This window comes from Triticum urartu, chromosome 1, assembly GCF_003073215.2.
Source record: "Triticum urartu cultivar G1812 chromosome 1, Tu2.1, whole genome shotgun sequence".
NCBI lineage: Eukaryota > Viridiplantae > Streptophyta > Magnoliopsida > Poales > Poaceae > Triticum > Triticum urartu.
Genome location: NC_053022.1, coordinates 448,000,861 through 448,012,391, shown reverse-complemented (window position 1 = coordinate 448,012,391; position 11,531 = coordinate 448,000,861).

Sequence of the window (11,531 nt, the reverse complement as noted above, 5' to 3'; positions counted from 1 at the left end):
CAGCACCTGTAGATTTCGGCGATGTCTGCCATCGCACAGCACACCAACGGGCTAGTCTCCGACCCCTCCCTCCTCCGGCCCGTCTGGATCCGCCAGCACTAGTCTCCGGCGCTTGTCCACGACCCCTAGCCCGTGGCTAGGGTTTCGGTTGCGGCATCGCGTCCATCGCCGGCGCTTCTCCGGCGGCTCCTTTCCGTCGGACAACGCACTCCACGCCTCTCCGCCTCCTGGATGGCGTCCCCTAGCTCGATGCGCTCGTGCGAGTTGGGCTGGACGGAGGGGAGCCGGACCTCCTCTGCCGCCTCTCCGACGCGGCTATGCTTCCTGTGTCGACCTCCTCTGCCGCGCCATGGTGGTTGCCGACCTGCACTGCGACCACTGCATCACCAATTAACCTCTTCAATGAGAACTTGGTACCTCTGCCTTCCTCCTCTATGGCATCCTCTGCTTATATTATTTCATCCGCTGCTCCTGAATTATTCACGGAACTGATAACTACTGTGCATATTGGAACTTGCTTTCTCAAAATTTACTTGTAATATTCGCTTGTGACCGGTCAGTTTTGATTCCTGATCTATATTAAGCATAGGTTAAGGCTTGCATTTTCACTTAGATTGCATAGCGAATTTTGACAGATATATATCTCACGAATTCTATAAGCTTGAACATTACATGATTGATAAGAGGACATCCAGGACAGGTGAAGCCGGTATTTCATTTTAGTTGGCACATTTCAAGGACTAGTAATATGGTGTCTGATATATGTGTTTTAGTCTTACCAATGCAAAGATGGAAAATATGTTTGGTTCCATTTATTATTATTATCCAAAGGATGGTCAGTGTTGCACAACTTCAAGTTTCTGATGTTAGTTCATTATTATAATTCCAAGTAATAAATAGATACTTGTTTCTTTATGCAAGACAAACCTCAAGTATATCATGAAGAAAGGGAAAGTAATGTGTGGGTAGCCATTGTACATTGTTCCTTCATAGTTCAGTTAGTATGCATTTGAATCAATTCTTCAAGACTCCAGTTAGTAAATTTAGACATTTGTGAAGGCATAGTTCTTTAAGAATTTGGTTCAGTTGAGATAACATATGCATTTCAGTAATAATGAAATGAAACCGCACATCCAGTTGTCACACTAATATCTTTGCTTTGCATATTATAGTCGGTACATCTCCCACCTGATCGACGTCGACGCCACAGTCCTCCAGCAGAACATGGTGAGCTTGATACCCTTCCATCCTTCGGCTTGTCTTATTCTTGATGTGAATTATTCACGCTGTACATTTTGAGCCGTTCAAGGTGTGGACTGTTCCATAGCAAATCTGCATTGGACCATGTCCCTGATATCATGCATTGCATCCATACTCTACTAGAGTAGCTATCTCTTGGTGTTCATAAATCCTGATTCTGCTTGTATCTAAGTAACCATTGATTAATTGATTTTTCCGTGTCATAAAATAATGTGTAGTTCTCATGCAAGCCAATGATCATATAGTACTCTCAATGCTAGTCAAGTGGGAAACCGCTAGCCATGAGCATACAAAATCGTTATGAACAGAAGTAACATGGATGATAGACTAGCTTTTCTACCCGTCCTTGAATATAAGCTAAGCATGATCAATTCAAGCTGCGTTTCCTAACTATTAGTTCACTGTTCTTGTTTCATAGTTCACTACAGTACAGATTTTGAATTTTTCATCTAATAAGAAGTACACAGCTTAGTGCTCCACAAATAAACTATCAGTGTGGGAGATCTCTCAATGAAATTGTATCATATTCTTCATTAATATTTTGCATTCCATTTGAAGTTCACTTGGCAAGCAAGTATTGCTTAGTACTGAATTTGTTGGCACTTTGAGTTGAACTTGCAGCATAAATATCGAGCTAGATGAAAATTCCTTTGGTGCTGATTTTGATTTAAACATTGAGTTAATATAGTCCACAATATCACATATTTTGATTCGAACTTGGCCTATGTTTATGTCCAGTTTGTGTTAATTATCGTGAAGTTAGACTCTGTCACTTGTTTACTGTCATTCTTGTTTGTGAAGGAATGGCGTGGTACAGTGTATATGCTGGCAGAATTTTCTTTACATAATTTCCAACTGCTCGCTTGTACAGAAGATTATTCCTCCATTATTCTTTTGCGTTTCTGATTGAATATTTAAGTTTTGTATTAATATGGTTGCAAACAGTGCTGATGCAAGTGCATCTTCATCCTGCTGTACTCATTGTTTCTTAATATAGTTGTATAAATAATTAATCCTTCTGTTTTCCCTTCTTCTTTAGGTTTGCAAGCTAACAGTTTAATTGTTGTTGAGTTTTTTCGCTTGTTACAACAGAGGTGATGGATTTTTTACTACTGTATTTCTAGAAATGCGTGCACACAAAGTTGCAATCTGAAGGAGCGATGGAAGTGAAGATTGCGCGCTTTATTTAAGAATACTAGTAAATGGTATATTGTTTTTGCTTCAGATTTAGGAGTGTTTGATCGGCTACATAGTGCATTTGTCCAGTCTCAAAATTTTAGTGTTATTACTAGCATATTCTCTAATTCTCGGTATTATTAAACATCTGCTCTGTCTCAATTCTTTATCACATCTCATGTTGAAGTGTGGATCATTTCATTGCCTAAAATGGTCTTGCCTTTGAGTGTTTTTATTTTACATTACATGCACAAAGAAGTTTATTGACAGAAATTAGTTTTAATTGATGAAGAAAGTATGCCTCTAGTATTACTTTTTTCATGTTTTATTAACTATGAACTAAATTTTAATTGTATGGAATCATCCATTTTTATATACAGGCCCTGTCACGCGCATATAAACTTGATTTTGTTGTAATTGATGAATGTGAAATGATCTGTCTGTCCTTTGTTTTAAAATGTTGTTGACCTTTTCTATGTTTGGATCATAAAATATCACATTTATGGAACAATTTTTTGAACTTGTAACTAGTCTGCTTCTTCTCACGTGTGGTGCCCACATTTATGTGGTACCTTAATATAGTAGTGGTGTGTCCAAAGATGATTGCTTGGAAAGTCAACTAATATTATTATTACTCTGCATTCATTTGGGGGCTGGCTTTTATAACTTAACATAATTTTGTATGTGTTTTGGTTTATGCAGGTTTGGCATGTTATTGGAGATTGAAGCTTTTCAGTGGGAATTATTTTGGTTCGGATAACTGCCCTGAAGCCGTGGTGTAGTGTTGCAGATTAAAAATCTGCTAGTAGTGCATTTTCTTTGAAGTCATGTTACTCTTTTTTTTAAATGCTTATAGCGCTTTCTAGATATGCTTGTAATGTTTTGATATTCAGCTTTGTTTTTTCATATCAGACTAGATTGTTGGATCTCTGTATTGTCATGTGAGCAACTGCTATTTTTGAATCAATATAATTTGGTTGTCCTACTGTAAAGTCTGTTGCATCGAGAAAACAGGCTGGACAAAAAAAGGTGCTATTGGGTTGGACTGAAAAATAGGTAGGCTAAAGGCGTTGGACTGTCCACCAAAAATATTGGGCCAAATTCCTAATTGGGCTGGATACAACATGGGCCATGTTATCCTCCACGTCAGATCCAGGTAGATGCCCCACATTGCAGCCACGTCATGTAAATCGGTGACGGTCTTTTCTGTCACAGCCTAGTTTGGGCTTGGCGGGCCTAAGGCAGATCCTTGACGGCCAAGATCCGTCATGGAACGTCTGATGTCAAATTATGACGCGATATACATGATGGATTTCAGATCCGTCATGGGTGGGTACGCATGACAGTTTTTGGCTGATTTGTGACAGACCAGGACTGTCATGTATTAACAAGTTTCTTGTAATGATATATGCATGCTATAAGAGGCTAACGTGCGCTTCACCGCGCCGTTCTTCACTCATGAGATTAACATCTGTTTTCTCTAGCAGGTTATCGCGGTCGGTTGTTTAGTCTGGTTTTATATGTGTAGCGTTGTGTTTTAGTTATGTTTCCAGCATTGTTATTTTATTTCTATATCGTGTTGAGTTGTTGTTGGATACGACATTTGTTTTGAGAGCATAGTGGTGTTGGTCAGTGCATGTTGTGTTGTCCTGGCATGTTTCAGCCTTGGTGTCAACTGATGTGTAAGAGCAACTCTAGCAGACCCCGCATCCCGCCGGCCCGCAAAACGCGTTTGCAGTTTGCGCAAAACCGCTTTTGCGGGCCGACACGGACGGCCGCAGATGCAGACCCCGCATAACAGACCCGTAAAATAGGATATTCGCGGAATATGCTTTTTTACGGGTCGGTTTTGCGGGGTCTGATCTGGCGCAGCTCGTCCTGACCCGGAAAATCTAAATTTGCACCTTAATTTGATCCAACATAATGCATTTCTTTGGTTTTTCAACAATATTGGATAGATAAGACATCATCAAATCTTTACTAGAATAGCAAGACCAAAGAAAACAAGAACCACAAGTATGCATTTTAAAAGATTTCCAACTTCCATAACTGCTCCCACTAGTTGGACTAATATCTTCTCCATGCATTCATTGTTGATCTGCGGATTCGTGATTTTGCATTCTTCTTTCTTCATCTTTGGTTCGAAAGAGGTAGACGTTGGTTCCCCTCTAGTTGCACATGCAGCCGCATCATTGCCTTCGATTCTTCTAAGGAGTACGTCAACGTCTATTATGTTTCTTTCTATCAACAAATCAATGTATTCGCCTTCCCAAAATCAAAATGAGCATCGATCTTCCTACACACATGAGTGAGCATGTTCAAAATGAGCTACCTCAATTGAACCAAATAATGAGCTATCAAAATGAGCTAACACAAGTGCATGTATCCCGTCGTTTTCGCATTTGAAGAACACCCATCCGGGGTGCTTCGGCGTGCCCGAAGTGAGCCGCAGCACTTTCCGCGTGCAGTCGTCGCACTCTATGAGCGGCATCGGCAAGCCACAAAGACGTTGCGCGAGCGCCGAGCCCGGTGGACGGCCGGACGAATCCATGCCCGCAAACCTTCGGCAGGGATGGGCGGACGAAGCAGTACCTACATGCGGCAACGCACCTTTGCCTGGGCTGCGGGAGAGGCTCCCCGACCACTTCATCGCTTGAGGCAGCAACCGTCGGCCGGAAAAGCCAAATCTGACGGCCCGCGATGAAGTGCCGCAGATCTGCAAAATCCGGCGGCCCGCCGACACAGGGGGGAAGGGAGGGGAGGCCTCGTGCCCGTGGCGGCTTTCCGGCGTGCTCCTGTCGGTTGCTTTCGCCGGAATCTTGGGCGCGGCGCGAGGGAGGAGAGGAGGGGTGGTTGGTGGAAGAAAGCGCGGGATGAAATGCCCCCCTCCCACCAACCGCTTCCGCTTATATGCAGGGCACAGCAGCCGCGAGGGGGAAACCCGTGTTTTCCCGGGTTGGCTCAGGATTTTGCCACGCCCCTTAAATTTTTTTGCGGGCCGGGACGAGATGCGGATGGGGTTTGATCGGGCTGGTTTTTCCGCCCCGGCCCGTATTTTGGCGGTTATTTTACGGGTCGGGGCGGGATGCGGGATCTGCTGGAGTTGCTCTAAGCCTCTTGAGAGCTCCTATTGCATGCTGAGATCGTGGAAATGCTCCTATAACATTCACATGGTAGGCCCATGAAGCTCTCGCTCACTTTGCTTCTTTTTTTTGCTTGCCCCACTGCTAGCTCAAAAAAAACAGCTATAACTTTAAGGTTCATTAAATCGGAAGGTGTTCACGAAATTTTAAACAATCTCGATATAGAAAAGTGTTCAAATTAAAATCAATTTTCAAAATAATCATGAGTTAAAAAAATCTTGCATTTCAAACAAAGTTTTTGATGTTGAAAAAATGTTCACAAATTTGAAGATGTTCACAAACTTTAAAAGTGTCCATGAATTTAGAAGAGTTTCATGATTTTTGAAAAATGTTCATGAATTAAAATGTGAAAAATAAAAGAGAGAAAAAAAATGAAAAAAGAAAAACAAACAAGAAAAGAAGAAAAACATGAAAAATAATCAAAAGGAGAACTAATAGAACTGGTAGAGAAACACAGAAAAGAAAGAAAAACAAAAAAAATCGGCAACACTTGCTACAACCTTATCTATACCATGAAAACCACCCGACACCTTTTTTTCCTTTTTGTCTTTGCAAAGAAAATATAATTTTATTCGATGGTTATAGAGTTACAGTCAAAAGATCCTCAATACATCGTGGTCGGTGCAACCACACAAGTGTGGTACGGTTCGTGTGACTATAATTTGCCGATTGATCGGTCACTCTATTTTGATTCCTACTAAGTTTCTGAGGAACAAACTCTCTAACGGTCATCAAAGCTTTCATCTCCTGAACAAGATGTCCATACGCCAAGCGTGCGAGTCCATCATGATAGAAGATGGGTACAGGTTCTATGGAATCCCACTATATAATTACCTGTGGATTTGTGTGCTGCAATGCAATAGCCATACACTATATAGTTGCATGATTTTGTGCTTCTAGGGTATCATTGCGAAATCACTAATTAAGGAATACTCGTTGTAAAAAACACTCAACTTTTCCAGGTTGCGACAAGTGGTGCACATGCAGCGCGCCACTTGTCACAACCTGTGAGTTTTCCCTTTTTTCGTAGACCCGTTTATTCAAAACATTTTATCTTTTAAACCGTGCGTCCAAATCTCGAACCGTTTTCATCATTGGATTCCTCGCGTCGAGATATTCAAAACTAGATTCCATGTTGATAGATTTTGACGAACTTTTTTTTCATGAACAAACCGGACGAAAAAAACCTGGCGAAAAAACCGAACCGGGAGCACGGTTTTTTTTCGTTTCCGAAAGAGGGACGCCCGTGCCTCTCGCGAAATCACACCCATGCCTCTTGTGGAAGCAAAACCATGACTCTCGTGCAAGGAAAAAAACAGAAAACATGTTTTTTTGTTTCCGAGATGCACGACCGTGACTCTCGCGAAAGTACAACCGTGCCTCTCGCGGAAGCAAAACCGTGACTCTCGTGAAAGAAAAAAAACAGAAAACGCGTATTTCTTCCCTTTCTGTGAGGCACGGCCGTGACTCTCACGAAAGTACAACCGTGCCTCTCGCGGAAGCAAAACCGTGACTCTCGCGAAAGAAAAAAACAGAAAACACGTTTTGTTTTTCCCTTTTCGAGAGGCACGGCCGTGACTCGCGAAAGCACAACCGTGACTCTCGCGAAAGAAAAAAAATAGAAAACGCGTTTTTTTTCGTTTTCGAAAGGCACAGCCGTGACTCTCGCTAAAGAACAATCGTGCCTCTTGCGAAAAAAAATCATGACTTTCGTGAAAGAAAAAAAACGCGTTTTTTCGTGAAAAAAAATTCAAATTTTTTCTGATCGAAAAGCTAAGGAAGACCAGGAGAAAATCAAAACGTCGAAAAAAACCTGGGAAAAATCGTTTTAAAAGCCGAAAACGCGTGCAGAAAAATAAAAAACAAAATCCGGAGGAAACATCCAAAGCGCGACACGTGGTGAATGGCTAAGAGCGCGCCAAGTGGCGCTGATCGATGCGAGGCTCCCGAAGGAGCGCTCGTTAACTAGTTGCTCCCGTATCATTGCAGTACACAAAAAACAAAATATAACTAACTCGTTTTCTGTTGAGAAATAAAACCAGCAACGAACCCGCAAGCTGCCACCTGGGCCGGCCCATTTTGCCCTTAGAAAAGATCTTCTATTTGACGCTTGTGGATGGCAAATAGGATCCAGCCCTAAACAATATAAACCAGGCAATACGAAACAAGGCATTTCCTAAATGGCAAGTTAAGCGCTACTTAATGGGTAATCGGTAAAGGGCGCCGAGAATCAGCCTATTTCTCTTTCTGTTCTTTTTTCCTACTTTCAGCTGTAATTTCAACGTTTTTTCCCTTTCATTCCTTCTTTCTTTTTTCTTTTCTCTATTCTTGAAATTGCACGAACTTTCTCACTGATTTTTTTAGGTTTTGTGAACTTTTTTTTTCAAAATTGATGAATTTTCTTTCAAATTTGATGAACTTTCCTCAAATATGATCAACTTTTTCCAATTTTTGTATATTTTTCAAATTGATAAAAAAATTCAAATTCCCTGACCTTTTTCCAATTCGATGATTTTTTTGTTAAAAAATTGTGATTTTTTCTTAAAAAATGATGATTTTTAAAAAATTGATGAAAATTTTAAAATGTCTGAACCTTTTTCAAAATCTATGGAATTTTGTCATATTTGATGAATTTTTTTAAAAATCTAATCTGATTTTTTTAAATGATGAACCTTTTTTGAAATTTCATAACAAAATTTGAAGTTTGTGAAGATTTTTGTATTCACAAAAAAAACATTTTTCTGTGATGTTTTTCTATTTTTTGAAGAGTCAAAAGTGTTTAGTGTAGGACTTGAATCTTGATGAGTTAGGGATACCGATATCCTTTTAATCATTCATCCAACCACAAGTTGTGTCGAGGATATACCCCGCGGTATGACCCGGACGGACTTGGCGTTTCATTGGTAACCTGCCAGAGGATTGGCGAATCACGTGTCTGGCGGTTCACTGGTGTGACGACTCACAAACTTGAAGACTCATTGGTAACCCAGTGGGTGTTTCAGATGGATGACAAGGCCCGAGGCCCAGTATGCCGGTTCATGTGATAGTGGGCCGGCTTAAGAGAAAAGGCGTAAGGAATATTCTCCTACAAAGGAAGCAAGACTAGGACTACACTTGTAATAGAGTAATCCTAATCCTAATAGGACTAGTCATGTAACCCGCCCCTTTAACATATATAAGGAGGGGCAGGGCATCCCAAGAGGGACAGAAAGTAATCTGTAAGGCTAGACACAACTAGGAGAGCCGGTTTACGGCGACTCCCTCGTGATGATAATGAGACCTAGCCACAAACAACATGTAGGGTTGTTACCGGATGATGTTTCCCGGGGCCCGAAGCTGTCTAACCCTTGTCTTGTGTTGCGTCTCTTGATTCCACTCAACCCCTCCCAAGCTATCACATAAATGTGTTGGCCTCACGACTATGTCCTCACACTAGAACATCTGCTATGACTATTCCACGACAAGTTGTGTTTGCTTTTTACATGTTTGTGATTACCTTATCACATGCCTTCTATAAATCTAAGGCACACCATTTATGTGCTCTTTTTTTAGAAAGAAGGCCTGAAGTCTAGTGTTACATAAGTGATGCCCTTGCATCAAGAATAATACCATAACAAAAAAAGACCCCTGAAAAAACAAAGAAAAAAAAGAGGCATGATACATGGTGCTGCATGACAGCAATACCCATATTAGAACAAGCTGGCTTGTAGTCATTGGAGCCTTTACAACATCGGAGCCATCAACGAGGTCATCTCGACGGGGAGACTAGCCCGATACAGGAGGCAGTGTCTTCACCATCCATTGAGCATGGTTAAGGACATGGACAATGCATAGCCCCAGGGTAATGCCTCATATGTTATGTAGAATCGGATAACAGAAAAAATAGATTCGGATAGGGAAGCAGAATTCTCTTTTGAGATGGATGCTTAGAGAAAAAAAATGTGGTCCGGTGCATAAAGTTGGAAAAATTGAAGTGGAGAGGAAGGATGCATGTGTAGTGAGAGTACTTTCTATTTTTTGATGAGGCCCACTAGTAGTAGTTTGCATTGGAGAAAAAAATCAACACATATGTCTCAAATTACTTTTTGTCATAAGGCATCTGTATCCATATGTCAGCATTGTACATGCCTTAATAGTATGGAATATTGCCACATCATCTATACTCCCTCCGTCCGTGAACAAGTGTACATCTAGGTTTTGTCCTAAGTCAAAGTTTTAAAACTTTGACCAACTTTATAGAGAAACGTAGCAGCATTTATGACACTAAATTAGTATCGATAGATTCGTTTTGAAATGTATTTTCATAATATATCAATTTGATGTCATATATACTACTACTCTTTTCTATAAAGTTGATCAAAAAATTAATCTTTGACTTAGGACAAAAGCTAGATGTACACTTATTCGTGGACGTAGGGAGTAGTTAAGCTTATAGCCGGCAGGTATAATAGTCAATTGCAAATAAGTACTACTTCATTGATACATGACTCACTCTTTCACTCTCACAAAGTGTTTAGAAGCACATGCTACAACCGTCTATTAGTTAGTAGCTCGTTTCTCTTCTCTCTCCGTCAACTCAGCAAAAATACATTATTTTAAGTCTTACAGTCTGTCCACATCACCTTAGAGCATGGTTAATAGTATAGCCAACAATGAGCTATAAGTTGACACATCATCTATAGCCAACATGTATAATAGTTATTTATAAAGTAGTACTACTTCACTAATGAATGGCCCACCTTACGATCTCACATTGTTTCACCAGCCAATCTCATCGTGGAAAGGGGCTCCCTGCCCCCTCGCCGTAGATCGAAAGGCACCGTATGAGGATGCTCCCCCTTCCTGGATGGAGGTTGACGATGGGGCCCCACAAACGCCTCGCCGCACCTAGTTCCCCATACGAGTACCACAGTTGAAGCCACGAAGCCGTCATCAGACTCCGAGCCCGCAGAAGCGGATCATGGCATCGGGGAGCGCGACGTTCCAGGCTGCCTGGTCGCCGCAGCTGCGGTCGTGCGCCGTGCACGGTTTTCTGGCAGCCACTTGCTGCTGCGTGTAGTAAAAGGTTGAAATGCTCCCCGGAGCTGTACAGATATTTCTCGAGCAAAGCAAAAGAAAATCGGGTCGACAACGCACGCGTCGGCCTCGTGCTCGCGGGAGAAAATTTTAGCAACGCGTTTTGCTTGCGCCTCCCGTGCTGCGACGTGCTGCCACGTCCACGGCTCGGTTAGGAAAAGGCGGCCCGCGTGCACCACGAGCCCGATCCAGCACCGTGTGGTGCTCCCCGCTTTATTTTTGTCCTGCCTGCCATGCCTAGGAGTCCAACACCACGAGTGGTACTAGACTACTGGGTGCCTGCCTGCCGGGTAGTGCTTGGAGTTGGATTCTTACAACAAGCTGGCATGTACTCCCTTCATTCAGAAATATTTGTCTTGAAAATGGATGTATCTAGATATATTTTTCGAGAGTAGACCATTGTATTGCTTCGAGTAGGCTGGGGCTGGGCGCTACTTGCGCGAGATGAGATCGGATCCAACCGTGTGATCTCGATCCAAAAAGAACTTCAATGATCTTTTCCCGTGTTTTTGTGCGTAGCTTAACCGCCGTGTTTTGGGTCTGGTCTATCGTCTATGTTCGCGAGGGGAACGATCGAGATGATAGCGCATTATGCATGCGTGGTCATGCAGAATGACGGGCGGCATGGGACGTCCATCGTAACTGCTTTCTTCAGACGCACGCATCATGCTACACGCCGATGAACCGCATTAACAATTTTTAGTAACGATGAACCAACAAGCGGCGCGAAGTGATTCCACTACAGCATTCGGCAGCTCAGATGTCATCGGGGCACCTGGTGATATTTCGATGAACTGTTGTTTGGTCAGTGCCGCTACAGCAAAACTGAAGAGCAAGATGCCGGTGTGCGTGCGTCCTGGCGTCCATGAGCGGCCA